General features: G+C 43.6%; 1 protein-coding gene across 2 annotated transcripts in view; it reads right to left on the bottom strand.

The window, feature by feature from the left end:
- Nucleotides 1–18,049, bottom strand: part of PRKCB (protein kinase C beta) — a 259,786-nt gene that overhangs the window by 102,986 nt on the left and 138,751 nt on the right. The window lies entirely within an intron of this gene.

The raw sequence follows: 18,049 nt of genomic DNA, 5'->3' as shown, positions 1-18,049 counted from the left end.
GGAGTACAGAATTCCAGGGAGGGCATGGATGACAGCCAGCCAGTACATTGCACTGTCCCCGTCATCCCAGCAATGTGGTCAATGGAGAGCAGCCCCACCTGGGACTCCATTCCGGGATGCATGGGAGAGAAAGATTAGCCCCACCATTCCATAAAAGATGTAATCCATACACTGCAGAAGAAGACACTTGCACAGATATTTAGGAGGGAAAATGCATGGCACTTCTTAGAGCAGCATCTTCCTGGGCTGCTGCACATCAATTAATGCATTTCTAGCTGGTTTATCTAATTGCTGCATAATTTGTTCCAGTTTGGGGCCAACACCTCTCTTCATCAACTCATTCAATTAGCAAGTATCAGGTCTGTGCAGTAGGAAGAGCCAATCTCATACAGGAAAGGAAGGGGCAGGTTCACCGTGAACTGTCAAAGGGATTTGCCCTTCAGAAGGATACTGGGTGGTCCCATGGCCAGCAACCCAGATACACTGGACAAAACAGACAGCCGCTGTGCATGTCTTCCACACAGGCCTTCATCTGAGCCAAGGCTCAGTGGGATCAGTCCTGAAATCCGTGGCCCGCTCCCGGCCTTGGGAAATGCGGAGTAATGAGGACCGAGGACTGCCAGGGTGGTGCTGTGGTCACAGAGCCAGAGGGGACTGAGGCTCCGCTCTCCAGGCCAGGAATGGCTGCCACGAAGCTTGGGGACGGGTGGCTCCACAGCCAAGGAGCCTTCCCCAAGGCAGTTGACTGATCTGTCTATCAGGGCTTTCCCGCTGCCTTTCCAGGCCTAAATAGCAGGGTTAGCAACTTGTGGCCCTCCAGACATTTTGATCTGCAACTCCCATTATCCCTCACTACTGACTAGGCTGGCTAGGGCTGAGGGGAGTCTTAGGCCAAAACATCTGGAGGGCCACAAGTTGCCAACCCTGCTATATAGGGCACTCAGCGTGGGTTACGATGTTGAAACATTTCACAAAATACATTAATACCACAGTCCGATGCAATAAAACAGCAGAGCAAATCCAAAGAGGGAGACTAATATAATTTGGGGTGGGTACGATCACCCAGCTTTCCCCCAGATTCCCCCAGAAATGAGCTGCCGCCATCAAAGAGACGAGGAGGCCTTAGCTCCCACAGCCTCTAGACAGAGCTTTGATGCCTGCTATAACACTGCTGTTTCTGTCCAGGGCTGGAGCAAACGCAGAGGGCCTGCAAGAGCAGGCAAAGCCTGCGAAGACACTGGAAGGCGAGCGCTGCCGTCTACAGGATGATATAATGGCTGCACTGCAAAGAGACACTGTCTTAATGGCAAATGGTGGATGTCCAAGGTCACCCCTAATTAAGTGAGTGGCGCTAATAGCTAATCAAGTGACTAGTCAAGGGTGATACAGTCCTGAACACAATTTAACTCTTCTTTCATCGTCACAGTCTGGCTGGCTAAAGGTAGTGGTGACCTTGTTCTCCTTTTTCAGGACAAGGTAAGGAATTAACGCCATAGTAGGAATGATCCACGTGGAATCAGGGGGGCACCTGAGTTATTCTGGAGCAGTAAAATGTGGTGCTCTCTCTGAACTTACTGTAAGTTTAAAAGCATTGTGCTTTTCAATTTGAGAAAATAAATTACACCAAAGGGAAGATAATTTTGTAGCTTCCTTTCTGATTAGCCTTGTTATTAAGAACAGCAACCCTGTTTGCTTTAAAAAACCACATCCTTCTACAACCACTCATTGTTTTCACTTACTTGCAGCCTTCCCCAACCTGTTGTCCTCCAGATGTTTTGAACCTCAACTGCTATCAGCCCCAGCCAGCATGGCCAACGGCCAACAACTTGGGATTTGTGGGATTTGTAGTCCAAAACATCTGAAGGGTACCAGGTTGGGGGAGGCTGGCCTGCTGGTGGCTTGTTACATTTGTATCCCATCTTTCCTTGAAAGAGCTCAGCGCAGCTTAAGAATGTAAGAAGAACCCTGAAGCTGGATGAGACCAAAGGCCTATTTAGTTCAGCATTATGTTCACACTCACACAGTGGCCAACCTGCTGTCTCTGGGAAGCCAATAGGAAGCACATGAATGCAAGAATGGCAACTTGCGGCCCCCCAGAGGTTTTGGCCTACAACTCCCACCATTGCTTACCTTTGACTATCCTGGCTAGGGCTGATGGGAGTTGTAGGCCAAAACATCTAGAGATAGACAAAACTGGAGAACATCCAAAATGACCCAATGGAAAAGACAGAACAAAGATTTAGGCTACTTTGAAGAATAAAACATTATTTTCCTACATCCTGAGACTTGTTATCTCTTTTCCAAGAGACCATCTGGAGAACCACAAATTGCCCACTTCTCCTCTAGGCACTGCAGCTTTGTATAACAAGGCAGAAGGAAAATACGAAAGGGTGCCTAATTCTTTTCTTTTTGTTAAATTAAAGTACAAATTTGCTAATGTACAAATATGATAATATGTGGATGACACCCAACAATTTCTCTCTTCCCCTTTTATCAAATCCAGGTGAGGCAGTGGGTGTTCTGAATCAGAGCCTGGGCACAGTAATGAACCAGATGAGGGCCAATAAACTGAGACTCCTTCCAGACGAGACAGAGATACTGTTAGTGGACGGCTCATCTACCCAGCTGAGTGGCCCTGTTCTGGATGGGCCGGCACTCCCACTGAAGCAGGGGCTAGGAACCTTTTCAAAGTTGAGGGCCACGTTCCCTTGGGGGAGCGTGGTCAAGGGCTTCATACCGGTGGAGGGAGGGTGAGGCCAGGGCTGTGGAGGGGCCAAAGCCAGAGGGACACCCCTTCTTTCTCTCTCCAAATCTAGCGATGTGCATAATCAGCAAAACCCAGGCTTGTCGGGGTTCTTTGAATTCCAACTCAAAGTTCGTTCCAACTCGTGTTCGTATTAGATGGCAGACATTGTGCTTTTTGTTCGTATGCAAATGTGTGTGTCATTCAGGGTGCATTTTGGTGTGCACCAAGAAGTATGCATTTTTCTCCCATTAATTAAAGCATCTTTGTGTGCATTTTTCATAAGTGTGCATATTTTTCAAATGCACACATATTTGGACACATTTTTCCAATTGCATCAAAAGCTCAGAAATCTACAGACTTTGACCACGAATTGCATTCAAGTCTGCATTTGAGTTCTGGAGGTATGAACTGGGTAAATGCCAGTCTAAAACAAACTGAAACAAATTTCTTGTATGGCCCTATCCCAAACTTCAGGTGCCAGACAAAGATGCTGCAGTGCCCTCTTGCTCTCATTTTAAGCTTCACTGTATTTTCAGACATCACTGCAAAGTCATGAATGTTTGAGATTACCATTTGTTGCTGACATAATTCTGTCAGCAAATTATTGTTATGTGAGTGACGCTAAAATGCAAAGCAGCTTAATGCCTGGTATATATAGAAATCATACAGAAACCCACATTTCTCCTCATTCACAGGATCATAGAATCACAGAACAGTAGGGTTGGAAGGGGCCTACAAGGCCACTGAGTCCAACTCCTGCTCAATGCAGGAATCCGAGTCAGAGCATCCCTGACAGATGGCTGTCCAGCCTCGGCTTGAACGCCTCCAGTGCGGGAGAGCACCCCACCTCCCTAGGAAATGGGTTCCATTGTCGTATTGCTCTAACAGTCAGAACGTTTTTTCCGATGTTCAGCCGGAATCTGGCTTCCTGTCACTTGAGCCCATTATTCCGTGTCCTGCTCTCTGGGATGATCGAGAAGATCAGAGATCCTGGCCTTCCTCTCTGGGACAACCTTTCAAGTACTTGAAGAGAGCTATGCTAACTCCCCTCAGTCTTCTCAAGGCTAAACGTGCCCAGTTCTTTCCGTCTCTCCTCACAGGGCTTTGTTTCCAGTCCCTTGATCATCTTTGTTGCCCTCCTCTGAACCCTCTCCAGTTTGTCTGCATCCTTCTTAAAATGTGGTGCCCAGAACTGGACACAGTACTCCAGATGAGGCCTAACCAGTGCTGAGTAGGGGAGAACTGTACTTCCCAGGATTTGGAAGCAATGCTTCTATTAATGCAGCCCAAAAGAGCATTTGCCTTTTTTGCAGCCACATCCCATTGTTGGCTCATATTCAGCTTGTGATCGACAACAATTCCAAGATCCTTCTCGCTTGTAGTGTTGTTGAGCCAAGTATCCCCCATCTGTGCATTTGGTTTCTTTTCCCTAGGTGCAGAACTTGGCATTTCTCCCTATTAAATGTCATTCTGTTGCTTTCTGCCCAGCACTCGTCTATCAAGGTCACTTTGAATTTTGTTTCTGTCTTCCAAAGTATTAGCTATCCCACCCAATTTTGTGTCATCTGCAAATTTGATCAGCATTCCCTGCACCTCCTCCTCCAAGTCATTAATACAAATGTTGAAGAGCACTGGGCCCAGGACTGAGCCCTGTGGTACCCCACTCATTACCTCTCCCCAGTTAGAGAAGGTCCCATTGATCAGCACTCTTTGAGTCCGATTCTGTAGCCAACTGTGGATCCACCAGATCGTTGTTTCATCTAGCTTGTTTGAGCTAGTTTGCTCATCAGGATATCATGGGGCACTTTGTCGAAAGCTTTGCTGAAGTCGAGGTATATGATGTCCACAACATTCCCACCGTCCAGAAGGGAGGTTACTTGATCCAAAAATGAGATCAGATTTGTCTGGCAGGATTTGTTCTTGACAAATCCATGTTGGCTTCGAGTAATCACTGCATTGTTTTCAAGGTGGTTACAGATGGATTGCTTTATCATCTGCTCCAAAATTTTCCCAGGGATTGATGTCAGACTGACTGGTCTGTAGTTCCCAAGTTCCTCCTTTTTGCCCTTTTTGAAGATAGGGACAACATTAGCTCTCCTCTAGTCATCTGGCACTTCACCTGTCCTCCATGACTTCTCAAAGAGAATAAACATGGTTCCAAGAGCTCTTCTGCCAGTTCCTTCGTTACTCTAGGATGCAGTTCACCTGGCCCTGGAGATTTGAACTCATTCAAAGTAATTAGGTCTTCCTTGACCATATGCCTATCGATCTCAAGCTGCAATCCTGCCCCTTCAGCCTGTACTTCACCTTTGCCAGGGAGGACATAGACCCTCTTTTGGGACAAGACTGTGCCAAAATAGGAATTGAGCACTTCTGCCTTTTCTTTGTCTTTTTTTCATCATTTTGCCATCCTTATTGAACCACCCTTTCTCTCCTCTGTCTTTTACTATGCATGTATCTGAAGAAAGCCTTTTTGTTGCTTTTGGCCTCCCTCGCTAACCTCAGCTCGTTCTCAGCTTTAGCTGCAATTCTGTGCTATCTGCCTGTACCCTTCCTTTGTTGCTTGGCCTTCCTTCCACTTCCTGTATGTGTCCTTTTTTGTTTTCAGGTCATCTCTAAGCTTTTTATATCTACTACCGTGGGCAAGAATCCCTTAGAAGAAATGGAGTAGCACTCATAGTCAATAAAAGGCTGGGAAAAGCAGTACTGGGGTACAATCTCCAAAACGATAGAATAATCTCAGTATGAATCCAAGGCAAACCATTCAACATTATTATTATCATCATCATCCTCATCATCATCATCAAATTTATTAATCACAGTAATTCAAGTCTATGCCCCAACCACTGAGGCCGAAGAAGCTGAGGTTTATCGGTTCTATGAAGACCTACAACACCTTCTAGAACTAACACCAAAAAAAGATGTCCTCTTCATCATAGGGGATTGGAATGCTAAAGTAGGAAGTCAAGAAATCACTGGGATAACAGGCAGGCATGGCCTTGGTGTACAAAATGAAGCAGGACAAAGGCTAATAAGAGTTTTGCCAAGAGAACACACTGATCATAGCAAACACTCTTTCCAACAGCACAAGAGGCGACTCTACACATGGACGTCACCAGATGGTCAATATCGAAATCAGATTGATTATGTCCTTTGCAGCCAAAGATGGAGAAGCTCTATACAGTCAGTCAAAACAAGACCTGGAGCTGACTGTGGCTCAGATCATGAGCTGCTTCTTGCAAAATTTTGGCTTAAATTGAAGAACGCAGGGAAAACCACTAAACCATTCAGGTATGACCTAAATCATATCCCTTATGAATATACAGTGGAGGTGAGGAATAGATTTCAGGGATTAGACCTGATAGACAGAGTGCCTGAGGAACTATAACATATGTCCATAACATCGTTCATGAGGCAGCAACTCAATCCAACCCAAAGAAAAAGAAATGCAAGAAAGCAAAGTGGCTGTCTGATGAGGCTTTACAAGTAGGTCACGAAAGAAGGGAAGCGAAAAGCAAGGGAGAAAGGGGAAGATATATCCAACTGAATGCAGAGTTCCAGAGAATAGCAAGGAGAGACAAGAAGGCCTTCTTAAATGAACAATGCAAAGAAATCGAGGAAAACAACAGAATGAGAAAGACTAGAGATCTTTTCAAGAAAATCGGAGATCTCAAGGGAACGTTTTGTGCAAAGACGGGCATGATAAAGGACAAAGACGGCAGGGACCTAACAGAAGCAGATGAGATTAAGAAGAGGTGGAAAGAATACACAGAAGAACTATACAGGAAAGATCTGAATGTCCCTGATAGCCATGACAGTGTGGTCACTGAACTTGAGCCAGACATCCTAGAGAGTGAAGTCAAGAGGGCCTTAGGAAGCATTACTGACAACAAAGCTAGCGGAGATGACAGTATTCCAGCTGAGCTATTTAAAATCCTAAAAGATGATGCTGTTAAAGTGCTGCACTCAATATGCCAACACATTTGGAACAATCAACAGTGGCCACAAGACTGGAAAAGGTTAGTTTACATTCCAATTCCAAAGAAGGGCAGCGCCAAAGAGTGTTCAAACTACCATACAATTGTGCTCATTTCACATGCCAGTAAGGTTAAACTCAAAATCCTACAAGCTAGGCTTCAGCAGTATGTGAACCGAGAACTACTGGAAGTACAAGCTGGGTTCCGAAGAGGCAGAGGAAGTAGAGATCAAATCGCCAACATTCGCTGCATCATGGAGAAAGCAAGAGAATTCCAGAAAAACATCTATTTCTGCTTCATTGACTACGCTAAAGCCTTTGATTGTGTGGATCACAACAAACTCTGGCAAATTCTTAAAGAGATGGGAGTACCAGACCACCTTCTCCTGAGAAACCTGTACGAGGGTCAAGAAGCAACAGTAAGAACCAGACATGGAACAACCAATTGGTTCAAAATTGGGAAAGGAGTACGAAAAAGCTGCATATTGTTGCCCTGCTTATTTAACTTATATGCAGAGTACATCATGAGAAACGCTGGGTTGGATGAATCACAGGTCGGAATTAAGATTGCTGGGAGAATTATCAACAACCTCCAATACGCAGACGATACCACCCGAATGGCAGAAAGTGAAGAGGATCTAAAGAGCCTCTTGTTGAGGGTGAAAGTGGAGAGTGCAAAAGCTGGTGTGAAACTCAACATTAAGAAAACTAAGATCATGGCATCTGGCCCCATCACTTCCTGGCATATGGAAGGGGAAGAAATGGAAGCAGTGACAGATTTTATTTTCTTGGGCTCCAAGTTCACTGCAGACGGTGACTGTAGCCATGAAATTAAAAGACGCTTGCTCCTCGGGAGGAAAGCTATGGCAAACCTAGACAGCATAGTAAGAAGCAGAGACACCACCTTACCGACAAAGGTCCGTCTAATCAAAGTTATGGTTTTCCCAGTAGTAATGTATTGCTGTGAGAGCTGGACTATAAGGAAGGCTGAGTGCCGAAGAATTGATGCTTTCAAACTGTGGTGCTGGAGAAAACCCTTACGAGTCCCCTGGACTGCAAGGAGGTCAAATCAGTCCATCCTAAAGGAAATCAACCCTGAGTGCTCATTGGAAGGACAGAAACTGAAGCTGAAGCTCAAATATTTTGGCCACCTAATGCGAAGAGAAAACTCCCTGGAAAAGACCCTGATGCTGGGAAAGATTGAAGGCAAAAGGAGAAGGGGACGGCAGAGGATGAGATGGCCAGATAGCATCACCGATGCAATGAATATGAACTTGAGCACACTGCAAGAGAGAGCAGAGGACAGGAAGGCCTGGCATGCTATGGTCCATGGGGTCACGAAGAGTCGGACACGACTCAGCGACTTAATGACAACGACTAAGCTTTTTGTGAGGCCACATTGGCTTTTTCTGTTGTCGTCCGCCTTTTTTCTTGTTGAAATTGTTTGTAATTGTGCCTTGAGAATTTCCTTTTTTTAAAAGTCCCACCCATCTTGGACTCTTTTTCTCGTTAAGAGTCGCTTGCCATGGGACCTTACTGATCATTGTTCTGAGTTTATTAAAATCAGCTTTCCTAAAATCCAGGGTACACGTTTGGCTACACTTGGCTTTTGCTTCTTTAGAACGAAGAACTCAAGTATAACATGGTCACTTTCCCCCAGAGTTCCTGTACTCGAAAGAGTGGTATAGGTGTCACTTGTGAATAGACTTATATTTGGATATCTGGTCTGCTTTTAATGAAGTTTATGTGTAATCTATTCTTTTTTTCCTTTTTTTTCTCCCTAGAATGTTGTAGTATTTGAAATGGAAGACTTTAGAGTATGGTGTTACATTTTCAGTTTTTTTGGTTTTGTTATGTTTTTGTTTGTTTGTTTTGCTTTGTTGAAACGCACAATAAAAAAATTGATTAAAAAATGCTCCCCCCCCCATGCCTGTAACCTCATTAATTATTAAGGATTGTGCCCCAATCCAATTGTGTCTATAAGGATCATGTGCATTGACTCAGGTGTAACTGTTGCTGCTTTCAATAACAGCACTAAGCTGCCACAAGAAATTGAAACAACCATAAAGGGGCATAGTGGGGGCATAGTAGACGCCCCTAATGAAGGACCCAGTTGAAGTGTGGGGACTAAGGGCATCTTGGAAAGTTGGATGTGGGAAGCAGAATGGCACAGGTATGGAGCAACCAGAATTCAAGAGTTGCAGTGTCAGAAGACACTGCCGGGAACCATGAGCGCCACATCATAACCACACACGCAGCATAACACAAAAAGTAGTGCTAACACACACACACACACACCGTGAATGTTTGCACTGTTAACGTGCACCACAAATCATTAACGGATTTTCCCTGTCATGAGAAAAGACAGGAGAAAGGGAGGGAAAACAAGAGAGAAATACAGGAGCTTGACGATGTTGCATAGATTCCCCCGTAAAATTCAGTGTATAAGCCAAGGCAACAGCACCTTAAAAGCCTCATCTGGAAACACCCTAAAGGCACAATCCTATGCAATTTTAGACAGAAAAAAGTCCTACTGGCTGGGGCATGCTGGGAGTTGTAGGACTTTTTTCTAAATATGCACAGGATTGCACCCTAAGTCATCCACCAGTAAATGCATGGGTCTCCTCTCCTCTCATCACCCCACCCCTCCTCTCCTCTCTCTTAAGGGGAGATCCACAACATCCTGTGGTGGCCGGATGCTGTCAAGGGGCCATAGGAGGGCTCTCTTAGGGCACAATCCTATGGTGATGCCTGGAAGTCTCCATATTTGGAGGCTTATGGGCATCCCATGCATAGCAGGAGGAGCGGTGGAGGTGAGCCTTGCCTTCACACTCCTCCCACTCTGCATATTGGCTAGACAGACTTTTTCACTCATCTAGCTGGGAAGCGGAAGCAGGAACACAAGCCAGAAGGGGAATGGGAGCAGGAGGGAAGGAGGCTGGGGAGGCCTCTGGACACATCATATCCTGGCTTCCCCTATCCCCTCCCCACCCCGCCCCTGGCACACCCCCGTTGCACAGGCTTCCTCTGCACCAGCTGCAAGGGGAAGGGGGAAGGGAGGGGGAGCGCAGATTCCTGGTTTGGGGGCTGGAGTGCTGTCTCCAACATCTGTTCCAGGATCCAATTCATCCTATGGCCCCTGAGACTCTGTCTGGGGCGCCACAGGATTGCTCCCTCCATGTTGTTTTCCATTTCACAGGCACCTTTTCTTCCCCTTCCCTCTTGATATGCCCCAGCCTAAGCCTCTGCATGCTTACTCAGAAGTAAATTCCACTGAATTCAGTGGAACCTACTCCAGGGTAAATGTGCAGAAGGCTGTAGCCTTAACTTTGTTTTTCTCTCCTTCCTGTGAATGACTTTTCTCTTTTATTCCTCCTTCCCCTTTCTCATTGTTTTGGTTACCAAACGCTGAAGCATTTTACACATGCTTAAGAGTTCCTGCTAGACTCTGTTGGACATTTCCTACCCCCCGCCCCCGCCAAGTAAGGGTGTTATGGTGACTGCATCTCAGCAACCCGCCTGTCTCGTCAGTCCTCCTCTCCACTGATAGGAGCAGCTGGTTAGAGAAAGTTATAGTGACATCTTCCCAATGAGACAGAAGTGCTGGTAATATTGTTGCTTGGTGACCCCAGACCCAGTGCTCCTCACCTGCAAAATGGTGCTATGGACTGGCTGCTTGGTTGCCTGTGGTCAGGCACTAGTCCAGCTCTCTTTGTGCAGCTCTCTTTGTGGATGTTTAAGGTTTGATGTTGGGATTCATGGTCTGTAGTAACCAGATGTGGCCTTGTAGTCCCATATTTCTTACTTGAAAAATATATTATCCTTTTCTATAACAAAACGGTGCTTCTTCCCAAGTAAATGTGTTAAGGGTCAGGGCAGCAGAAGCAAACTCCATTTTATTCCTGGAGTCATGATGGCATTACGATTTAAGTGCATTTAAAATGCAAAACTGCACTTGCTCAAAGTATTTTTTTTTTACATCAGAATTGGCAACCTGTGTTTGGTCTGGGGGTTTGTTTCATTTTTGCTCTAACATAATCAGCAATATAGAAGCAGTTGTAAAGCATGACATGGTGGTTGGGGGAGGAAGAAATGTTCGTTGTGTGCTTCACCACTGAAGCAGTACGCATGGCTGTTTAAAATGTGGGGTGGGCGAACCATGAAGTCCAGAGTCTAAAATTACCTCGCTGCACCACAGTCTATACTTTCCAACCAGGTACAATATTTACAAGTTGTTGTTGTATACAAAAAAAGGAAGAGCAGCCATTTGTGGTGAAATTGTACGTTGATATTTCATATTCACTGAACAAGGAACAGAAACTTTCCCTGTATAATTCAGCAGATGGAATTAGGAGTTTCCAAAGTGGAACTGCCTTGTTTTGGAGCGGATTCAGAGGAGCCAGCCAGCCCATTTGCCTTTACTCAGCAATTGAAGACTCTTTCTTTGGCTTTTATACACTCTAGCAGAATGTGTTGCAGGCTTCATGTACAGTGCTTGCCCTAGAGCTGAGCTCAAACTCCCCATTCTAGCGCAGCACCCCTTCAAAGAATGTGTTTCTTCACATACCAGGCCCTCCCTCACTTGCCCTCTGGGAGTTCATCAGGCAGCAAAATCTGACTAGCTACACAATGTTGTAAGTGTGACAACATCCCATTAATTGCATGAACTTTTATTGGGTAGTATCACCCATTTGACTACAAAGGAGGGAAATGCAGGAGCCGGGGGGGGGGGGGATCATGCCGAAGCACCAGGGGAAACAACGGCACCAAACAAGATAGAAAAAGGGTGAGAATATTCACAATGGAAACATCTTCTCTGCACTGATGAATGGTAGTTTTCACCCAACAATGAAAATAAAGAATATTTCCTGCAGCACTAGTGTCACCTTAACCATGTATCCAAGAAACCCTGTAGGTAATTCCCAACTAGTCGAGAAGTGTAAAATTGTGAAAAATTGCAGGGAGATCACTAGATTTCATCTCAGAAAACATATTTGCCTTGAAACACCTTGTTGCTCCAGAGCCTCAGAGTGGCATTGCGCTTCAGCTTGGTTCTGCGGCCTCACCTCATTTCCCAGTGCCTCAGGTGTCTTCCCAATGGACTATCACGGGAAAATCAAGGAACACCTACGAAGTTTGTATGTTTGTATGAGTTGTCCTAACTGGGTGACGTCTGCAGCTACTGTAGCCCCTTCGGCAGGGATGGAGCCTAACGGATTTTGGACAAACAGTTGCAGGGGGGTTGTGCGAGGCACCTGCAAAGTGCGTGTGTGCTTTACAAGGGATGCCCTGCCTTCGCTGACTTTTTGTGGTCAAGTTGTGTGATTGTGACATTTAATGCAGAGGTGCCCTTTGGTAAGTTCCCTGCAAAATTTCAGAAGGATCGGTGCAGGCATTAGAGAGCTACAATTTAAAACAGCATTTGAGGCTTTAAAAATGGTCTTGCTGGTTTTTAATTGTGTTTTCTGCTCACTTGGCACCAAAGGCACACAAACTGTGCAAAGCTGGATGATTGCTGAGCTGGATGTGGGCATGTGGCATCAAAACGTGGTAGCCTTGGATGGTGGGGAAAATTCTGCATGTTCTTTGTTGTGTGACTATACATCTCTGCTCAGAAATACACTGAGTTCAATGTGGATTAATCCCAGGTGAGTGAGTAGAGGACTGTGGCCTGTTACACACATGCGCGCATTCCCAAGCCAGCCCTACGGTACAGCCCACCCTGCTTGTGAAGCCCTCAGAGCCCGACCCGCGTCTTCTTCCAGGCAGAGGGGCAGGGCTTCCTCCTTGTCCTTTGTTTCAGAACAGGGAAGCCCGTCTCATCACTGTGGCTCGGGGGGGGGGGGTCTCCTTGGATAGGGATCTTCAGCAGCCCTCGGGACCTCCCCATGAAGAGGCAGCAGCAGGAGCAGCAGGCGCTCTTTGGGTGGGAGGGAGCAGGTGCACCCAGAGGCCTCCCCTGCCCCCCGCTCTTGTGGAGCCCTGCTGATCCTGGGCAACCAGGGCACTGCAGAGGGCAGAGCCTGATTTCCAGCGCGGGGACTTGGTGGAACTCCACATATCCAGCTGATGCTGAACGGGCTATGTGAACAGAGGACCATTCAGAAGGTGGTGAGGGGGGACACACAGTTGGGTGGCAGCCACCAGCTGAAGAGGCAGCAGTGGGACACCATCTCCCAGCTACTCGTGGCTGCTGGCAGCCAGTGGCACAACTTGCAAATGGAAGAGGATTCAGTGACTGTGATCTGAGAGCCCTCCTAAAGGTGATCCCCAACTGGAAGCTAGAGGTGCCTCCTCCCTGCTCCCTACCTGGCATTTCCCATTTATGGAGAGCTTGGAGAACTTGTGGGAGGGCCTGAAGTGTATCAAATTGGGACAACTCCCCCCCACGCCCCGCCTGGCACACGCACACCCTTTGAGGCAGCTCCACAGCCCACCAGCCTGCTTCGCCTTGCACAACTTCAGGCCCAAGCTGCGTTGTATTTGGAAGCAGCTCAAATCCCTTCCAAGCAAGGCCGTTTGCCTTGGATTCATCCCTCACTTGAGGCACTTGTACAGCCCTTGAAATGACCTCATCTTCCATTTAATCATGAAATATTTTTCTCATCCTATCTCATACAGACAGACAGACATATGCAGTCATGCAATTCAATGCCACAGATGAAAAACCTTGGTAAATGGGATCAGATGTTTCACAGTTCTATGAGAAAATATCTGCAATACGCAAAGGGCATTTCAGCACATTAAAACCCGAGACCCAGAAGGCAGGTTGGAGCAACTGTTTCTGCAGCTGGGGGCTGAGGCATCCACAGGGGCTTGGAGCAGTGCAACTTCTGCTTGAAGCGGCTTAGGGCATGTCTACACGGGGATTTTATTGTGCGCTTACGATTGCTCATTCATGGTAGTTTGCAGGTCCTTCACATGACGTCATCATCCTCCAGGGCATCTCCCGCTCTTTGCAACCATTATCGTGGTATTTTCACAACAAGAAAAGTCTGGTATTTTCTCTGGATAGAAGCCTCATGCAAATGTGCAATTCCGCTATACCACAGTACCATGTAGTGGTTGTATAATGAAACATACAGAAAGGCAGAGAAAGAAAAATCCCCCCAAAAAGAACGTATAAAGGAGCTGATCTTAATCGCACAAAGAATCTGGAAGGCAAGCCCCAATAAAGGTGAGGGATAAAAGCCTCGTGTAGAAATGCCCTTAAAATGACTACACGCAAAATACAAGTTCTACCAAGATCATTTTCGGACCATAACCCTATATCTATGTCATATGTGAAAAGAAGCACTACTTTTAGATGGAGTTTGAATGAAATGATATTTCAAAATAAAAGTATTGTGGATGACACTAAAAAGAAATTGAGATAATTTTTTGAATTGCATCTGGACAAGCGAACAAATATGCGAACAGTATGGGATGCAAGTAAGGCCTATATGAGAGGTTATTTTGTACAACAAAACACGCAACTGAAAAAGAAAAGAGAAGAGAAGGTACAAAATATTCTAAAACAGATAAAGGAGAAAAAATAATTCCTAAAGGAAAAAACGGGAAAGGCCTCCTCCGACAGATTAAATTACTCCAACAACAATTGTCTATCTTAACAGTTCAAGATATCCCCCCAAAATTAAACTTTGTAAAACAAATAAATTTTGAATTTGCTAATAAACCAGGAAGATGGTTGGCCTGTAAACTTAGAAAGGAAAAAGAAAACAATTGTGAAAATAAGTGAAAGTAGATTAACATTAACCAATAATGTGGCAATCCAGAAAGCCTTTTATCAATATTATTCAAATTTATATAAAAGACAGGGTATCTCCCCAGAATTAACAGATAAATATATTCATAAACAAAATTTACCAAAAATTACTAAGGAACAAAAACAAATGACGAATGGCCCAATAACAGTAAATGAAATGGTGGAAGCAATACAAAAAATTAAATTGGGAAAAACTCCGGGACCAGATAGAATATCAGAATATATTATAAGAAGTGTGAAGAAGAAATTTTACAACTGTTGAAAAATATGATGAAGAGTATTTTAGAAAAGGGGGAGATACCGGACACATGGAAAACAGCATATATAACATTAACGCCTAAAGAAGGACAGGATTTAACCTCGACAGAAAACTACAGACCAATCTCATTATTAAACAATGACTGTAAGATATTTCCAACAATTTTGGCAGAAAGGCTCAAGAAAATATTGCAGGAGTTTGTATATGAGGTTTGTATATGACCAAAGTGGTTTCTTACCAAGGAGACGGATGAGAGATAATGTAAGAATGGTCTTGAATGTGGTGGAATATTTGGAAAAACACCCAGAAAAACAAGCAGCTCTGATCTTTTTAGATGCAGAGAAAGCATTCTCAACTGGAAATTTTTAATTAAGACTTTAGAAGAAGTGGACTTTGGAGAAAACTTTATAAAATCAGTGAAATCGGTATATACTGATCAAAAGGCTCAAATAATTATAAATGGGGATTTGACTAAACCTTGTGAGATACAAAGAGGAAAAAGACAAGGTTGCCCATTGTCACCGCTACTGTTTATATTGGTTTTAGAATTACTGAACAGAGATATAAGACAAGATGATCGAATTACAGGAATAAAGATTAAAATGGAGAAATATAAGCTGAGGGCTTTTGCAGATGACTTGGTGTTTATGTTGGAAGAACCTTTAAAGGGAATTGAAATTTTAATGAAAAAATGAGCAGTGGCAGGGTTCAAAGTTGATAAACAGAAAACAAAAAATTTAACAAAGAATATGAATGTTCAAGAAAAAAAAGTAGATGGATAAGACTGGCTTCCAAACTGAAAAGAAAGTAAAATATTTGGGAGTCCTTTAGACAAATATGAATTGTATGCTTTTTCAAAATAACTATGTTAAAGTGTGGAATGAAATTAAACAAAATCTATTAAAATGGGAAAAAATACAACTATCACTTTTGGGAAGAATTGCAATGATCAAAATGAATGTATTACCTAGAATGTTATTTTTGTTTCAAATGATACCCATTTATTACATCGGATTTACCTTTTAAGTAGTGGCAGAGAGACGTAACGAAGTTTATATAGCAAGCAAAAAACCCAAGGGTTAAAATAAAAATTTTACAAGATGCAAAGGAAAGAGGTGGCTTGCGATTACCAGATTTTAAAACCTATTTTTCTACCTGCTGCTTGATGTGGATGAAGGAATTGGTGACATTGTAAAATAGAAGACTTTTAGAACTAGAAGGACATGAATTGAGATACAGGTGGCATGGTTATTTGTGATATGATAAAACAAAAGTGAATGTAGATTTTAATAATCACTATATAAGAAGGGCTGTATTAAGAATTTGGAATAAATATAAATTAAGGTTCTATCAAAAAATACCACGTTGGATATCTCCACAAGACGCAATGCATAGAAGAGAATTTGATAGCACGCATAAATGGATAAGATATAATGATTTACTGGAACTGTCACAAGGGGAATACAAGTTAAAATCAAGGGAAAGCTTATTGGAAGAAGGTCATGCATGTCAGTGGTTTTCATATTTGCAAATTAAAGAAAGGTTTAAAATAGATGAGAAAAATGGTGGATTTGAACAAACAGAATCTGAGTTTGAAACAGCACTGTGTACAAATGATGAACATGTTATTGCTAAACTGTATAAATTACTGTTAAGGTATAAGACAGAGGATGAACAAGTAAAAGATTGTATGATAAAATGGGCACAAAATGTTGGTCATAATATATCAATGGAAAAATGGGAAAGTATGTGGGGAAAAGATTTAAATTTTACTTTATGTATGAGTCTGAAAGAGAATTTTTATACGATGATGGTATATGTCACCGTTTAAATTGTCTAAAATGTATAAAGGTGTTTCTGGAAAATGTTGGAAATGTGAAGATCAAGAGGGAACGTTTTGTCATTTATGGTGGACTTGTAAAAAAGCTAAAACATTTTGGAAATGAATACAGTCTTTAGCTCAAAGAATATTAAAGACTACTATAGAATTAAAGCCAGAAACTTTTTTATTGGGACTAACAGATAAACATGTAAAAGAGAAGAGGGGAACCCTCTTTCTTTACATGACAACAGCTACAAGGTTATTGTATGCACAAAAGTGTAAGAATGAAACCATACCAACTGTGAGCGAGTGGATCATAAAAATGATGGAGCTGGCAGAGATGGCAAAACTTACTATTATAATTAAAGAAGGATCAACAACTAAATTTATGTTAGATTGGAAACCTTTTATAGAATTTGTACAAGAAATAGAGAAAAATGATATCTATGTGTATGGATTTTGAACTTTGGGATGGTTCTATTTTTGTTGTTGTTTTTAAAATTAGGAGAAAAATGAGATAATGTCTGTGAACTCAGTGTATGATATACAGCTAAGATAAGAACTAGAGAATAATAATAAGCATTTGTTGTGTAAGGGGAGCCAAAGGTAGATATCGTACAGTCTTAAGAGACATTTTAGGGTATGTGTATTGTGTGTTTATGTTGTTGTTGTTGTTGTGTTTTGTTCTGTTTTTTTTAATTATTATACAAAAATAAAAATAAAAAATGACTACAAGCATATAGCCAGCATCTTCTGTTTGGGAAAGAGAAGCATATATTCTGCATGACCTTCTACAGCTGATTTCCAACTGGCATTAGAGTTGCATAGGAGGAAAGAAGGAAAGGCACCACATTCAGGAACAAAAGAGGAAGAAACCTCAGAAATACACAGAAGAGAAGGTGCTTTGTTGCCCAGTGAGTATCACGCCTGTGTTTTGAGGAGTTTTCTCCATCCAGGGAAGCTCTGATTCAGTTCCTTCAAAGAGATACCACAACATTTTCCACACCATGCTTGTGGTGAGGTGGTATGCAAAGCAATTTGGGCTTCTCTTTGGAAGAACTGAATAAAAGTGGCAGAAAGTGGCAGGCTGACTGAAGACCCCTTTGACAACTCACCCAAGCAGCCACACTGCACAATCCGAGAGGAACAGCCTGGTGTCCCCTGTGATGTCACAGAGACACTGCAAGCTTGCAAGGGATTCTGGGATTCTTCCATAGGCAGCCCTACATACATGGCTGGACCACGGGAGGGACCACCTGGGAATCAAGCAGTCAGGGCGGTCCCAGAAAGCCACTTCCCCTGACGGTGTCGAACACCCAGATTGTTTTCCCTGCATGCCCTGCTCAGGCACGTGCGGCGCTCATGAAAGTGCTTCCCTTCTCGGCTCACCCGATCGCGCAAGCATGCACAGTTTAATGCTGCTTTTGAAAACTCCCTGGAACAAAGAGGGTAAGACATTTTGCATCTTAACTTTGCCTCAT

Source organism: Heloderma suspectum, chromosome 12, assembly GCF_057233095.1.
Source record: "Heloderma suspectum isolate Gila_16-S chromosome 12, 16-S_ref, whole genome shotgun sequence".
In the NCBI taxonomy this organism is placed as follows: domain Eukaryota; kingdom Metazoa; phylum Chordata; class Lepidosauria; order Squamata; family Helodermatidae; genus Heloderma; species Heloderma suspectum.
Note: the sequence above shows the minus strand (reverse complement) of the source record. Positions and strands in the feature narration are given on the sequence as shown.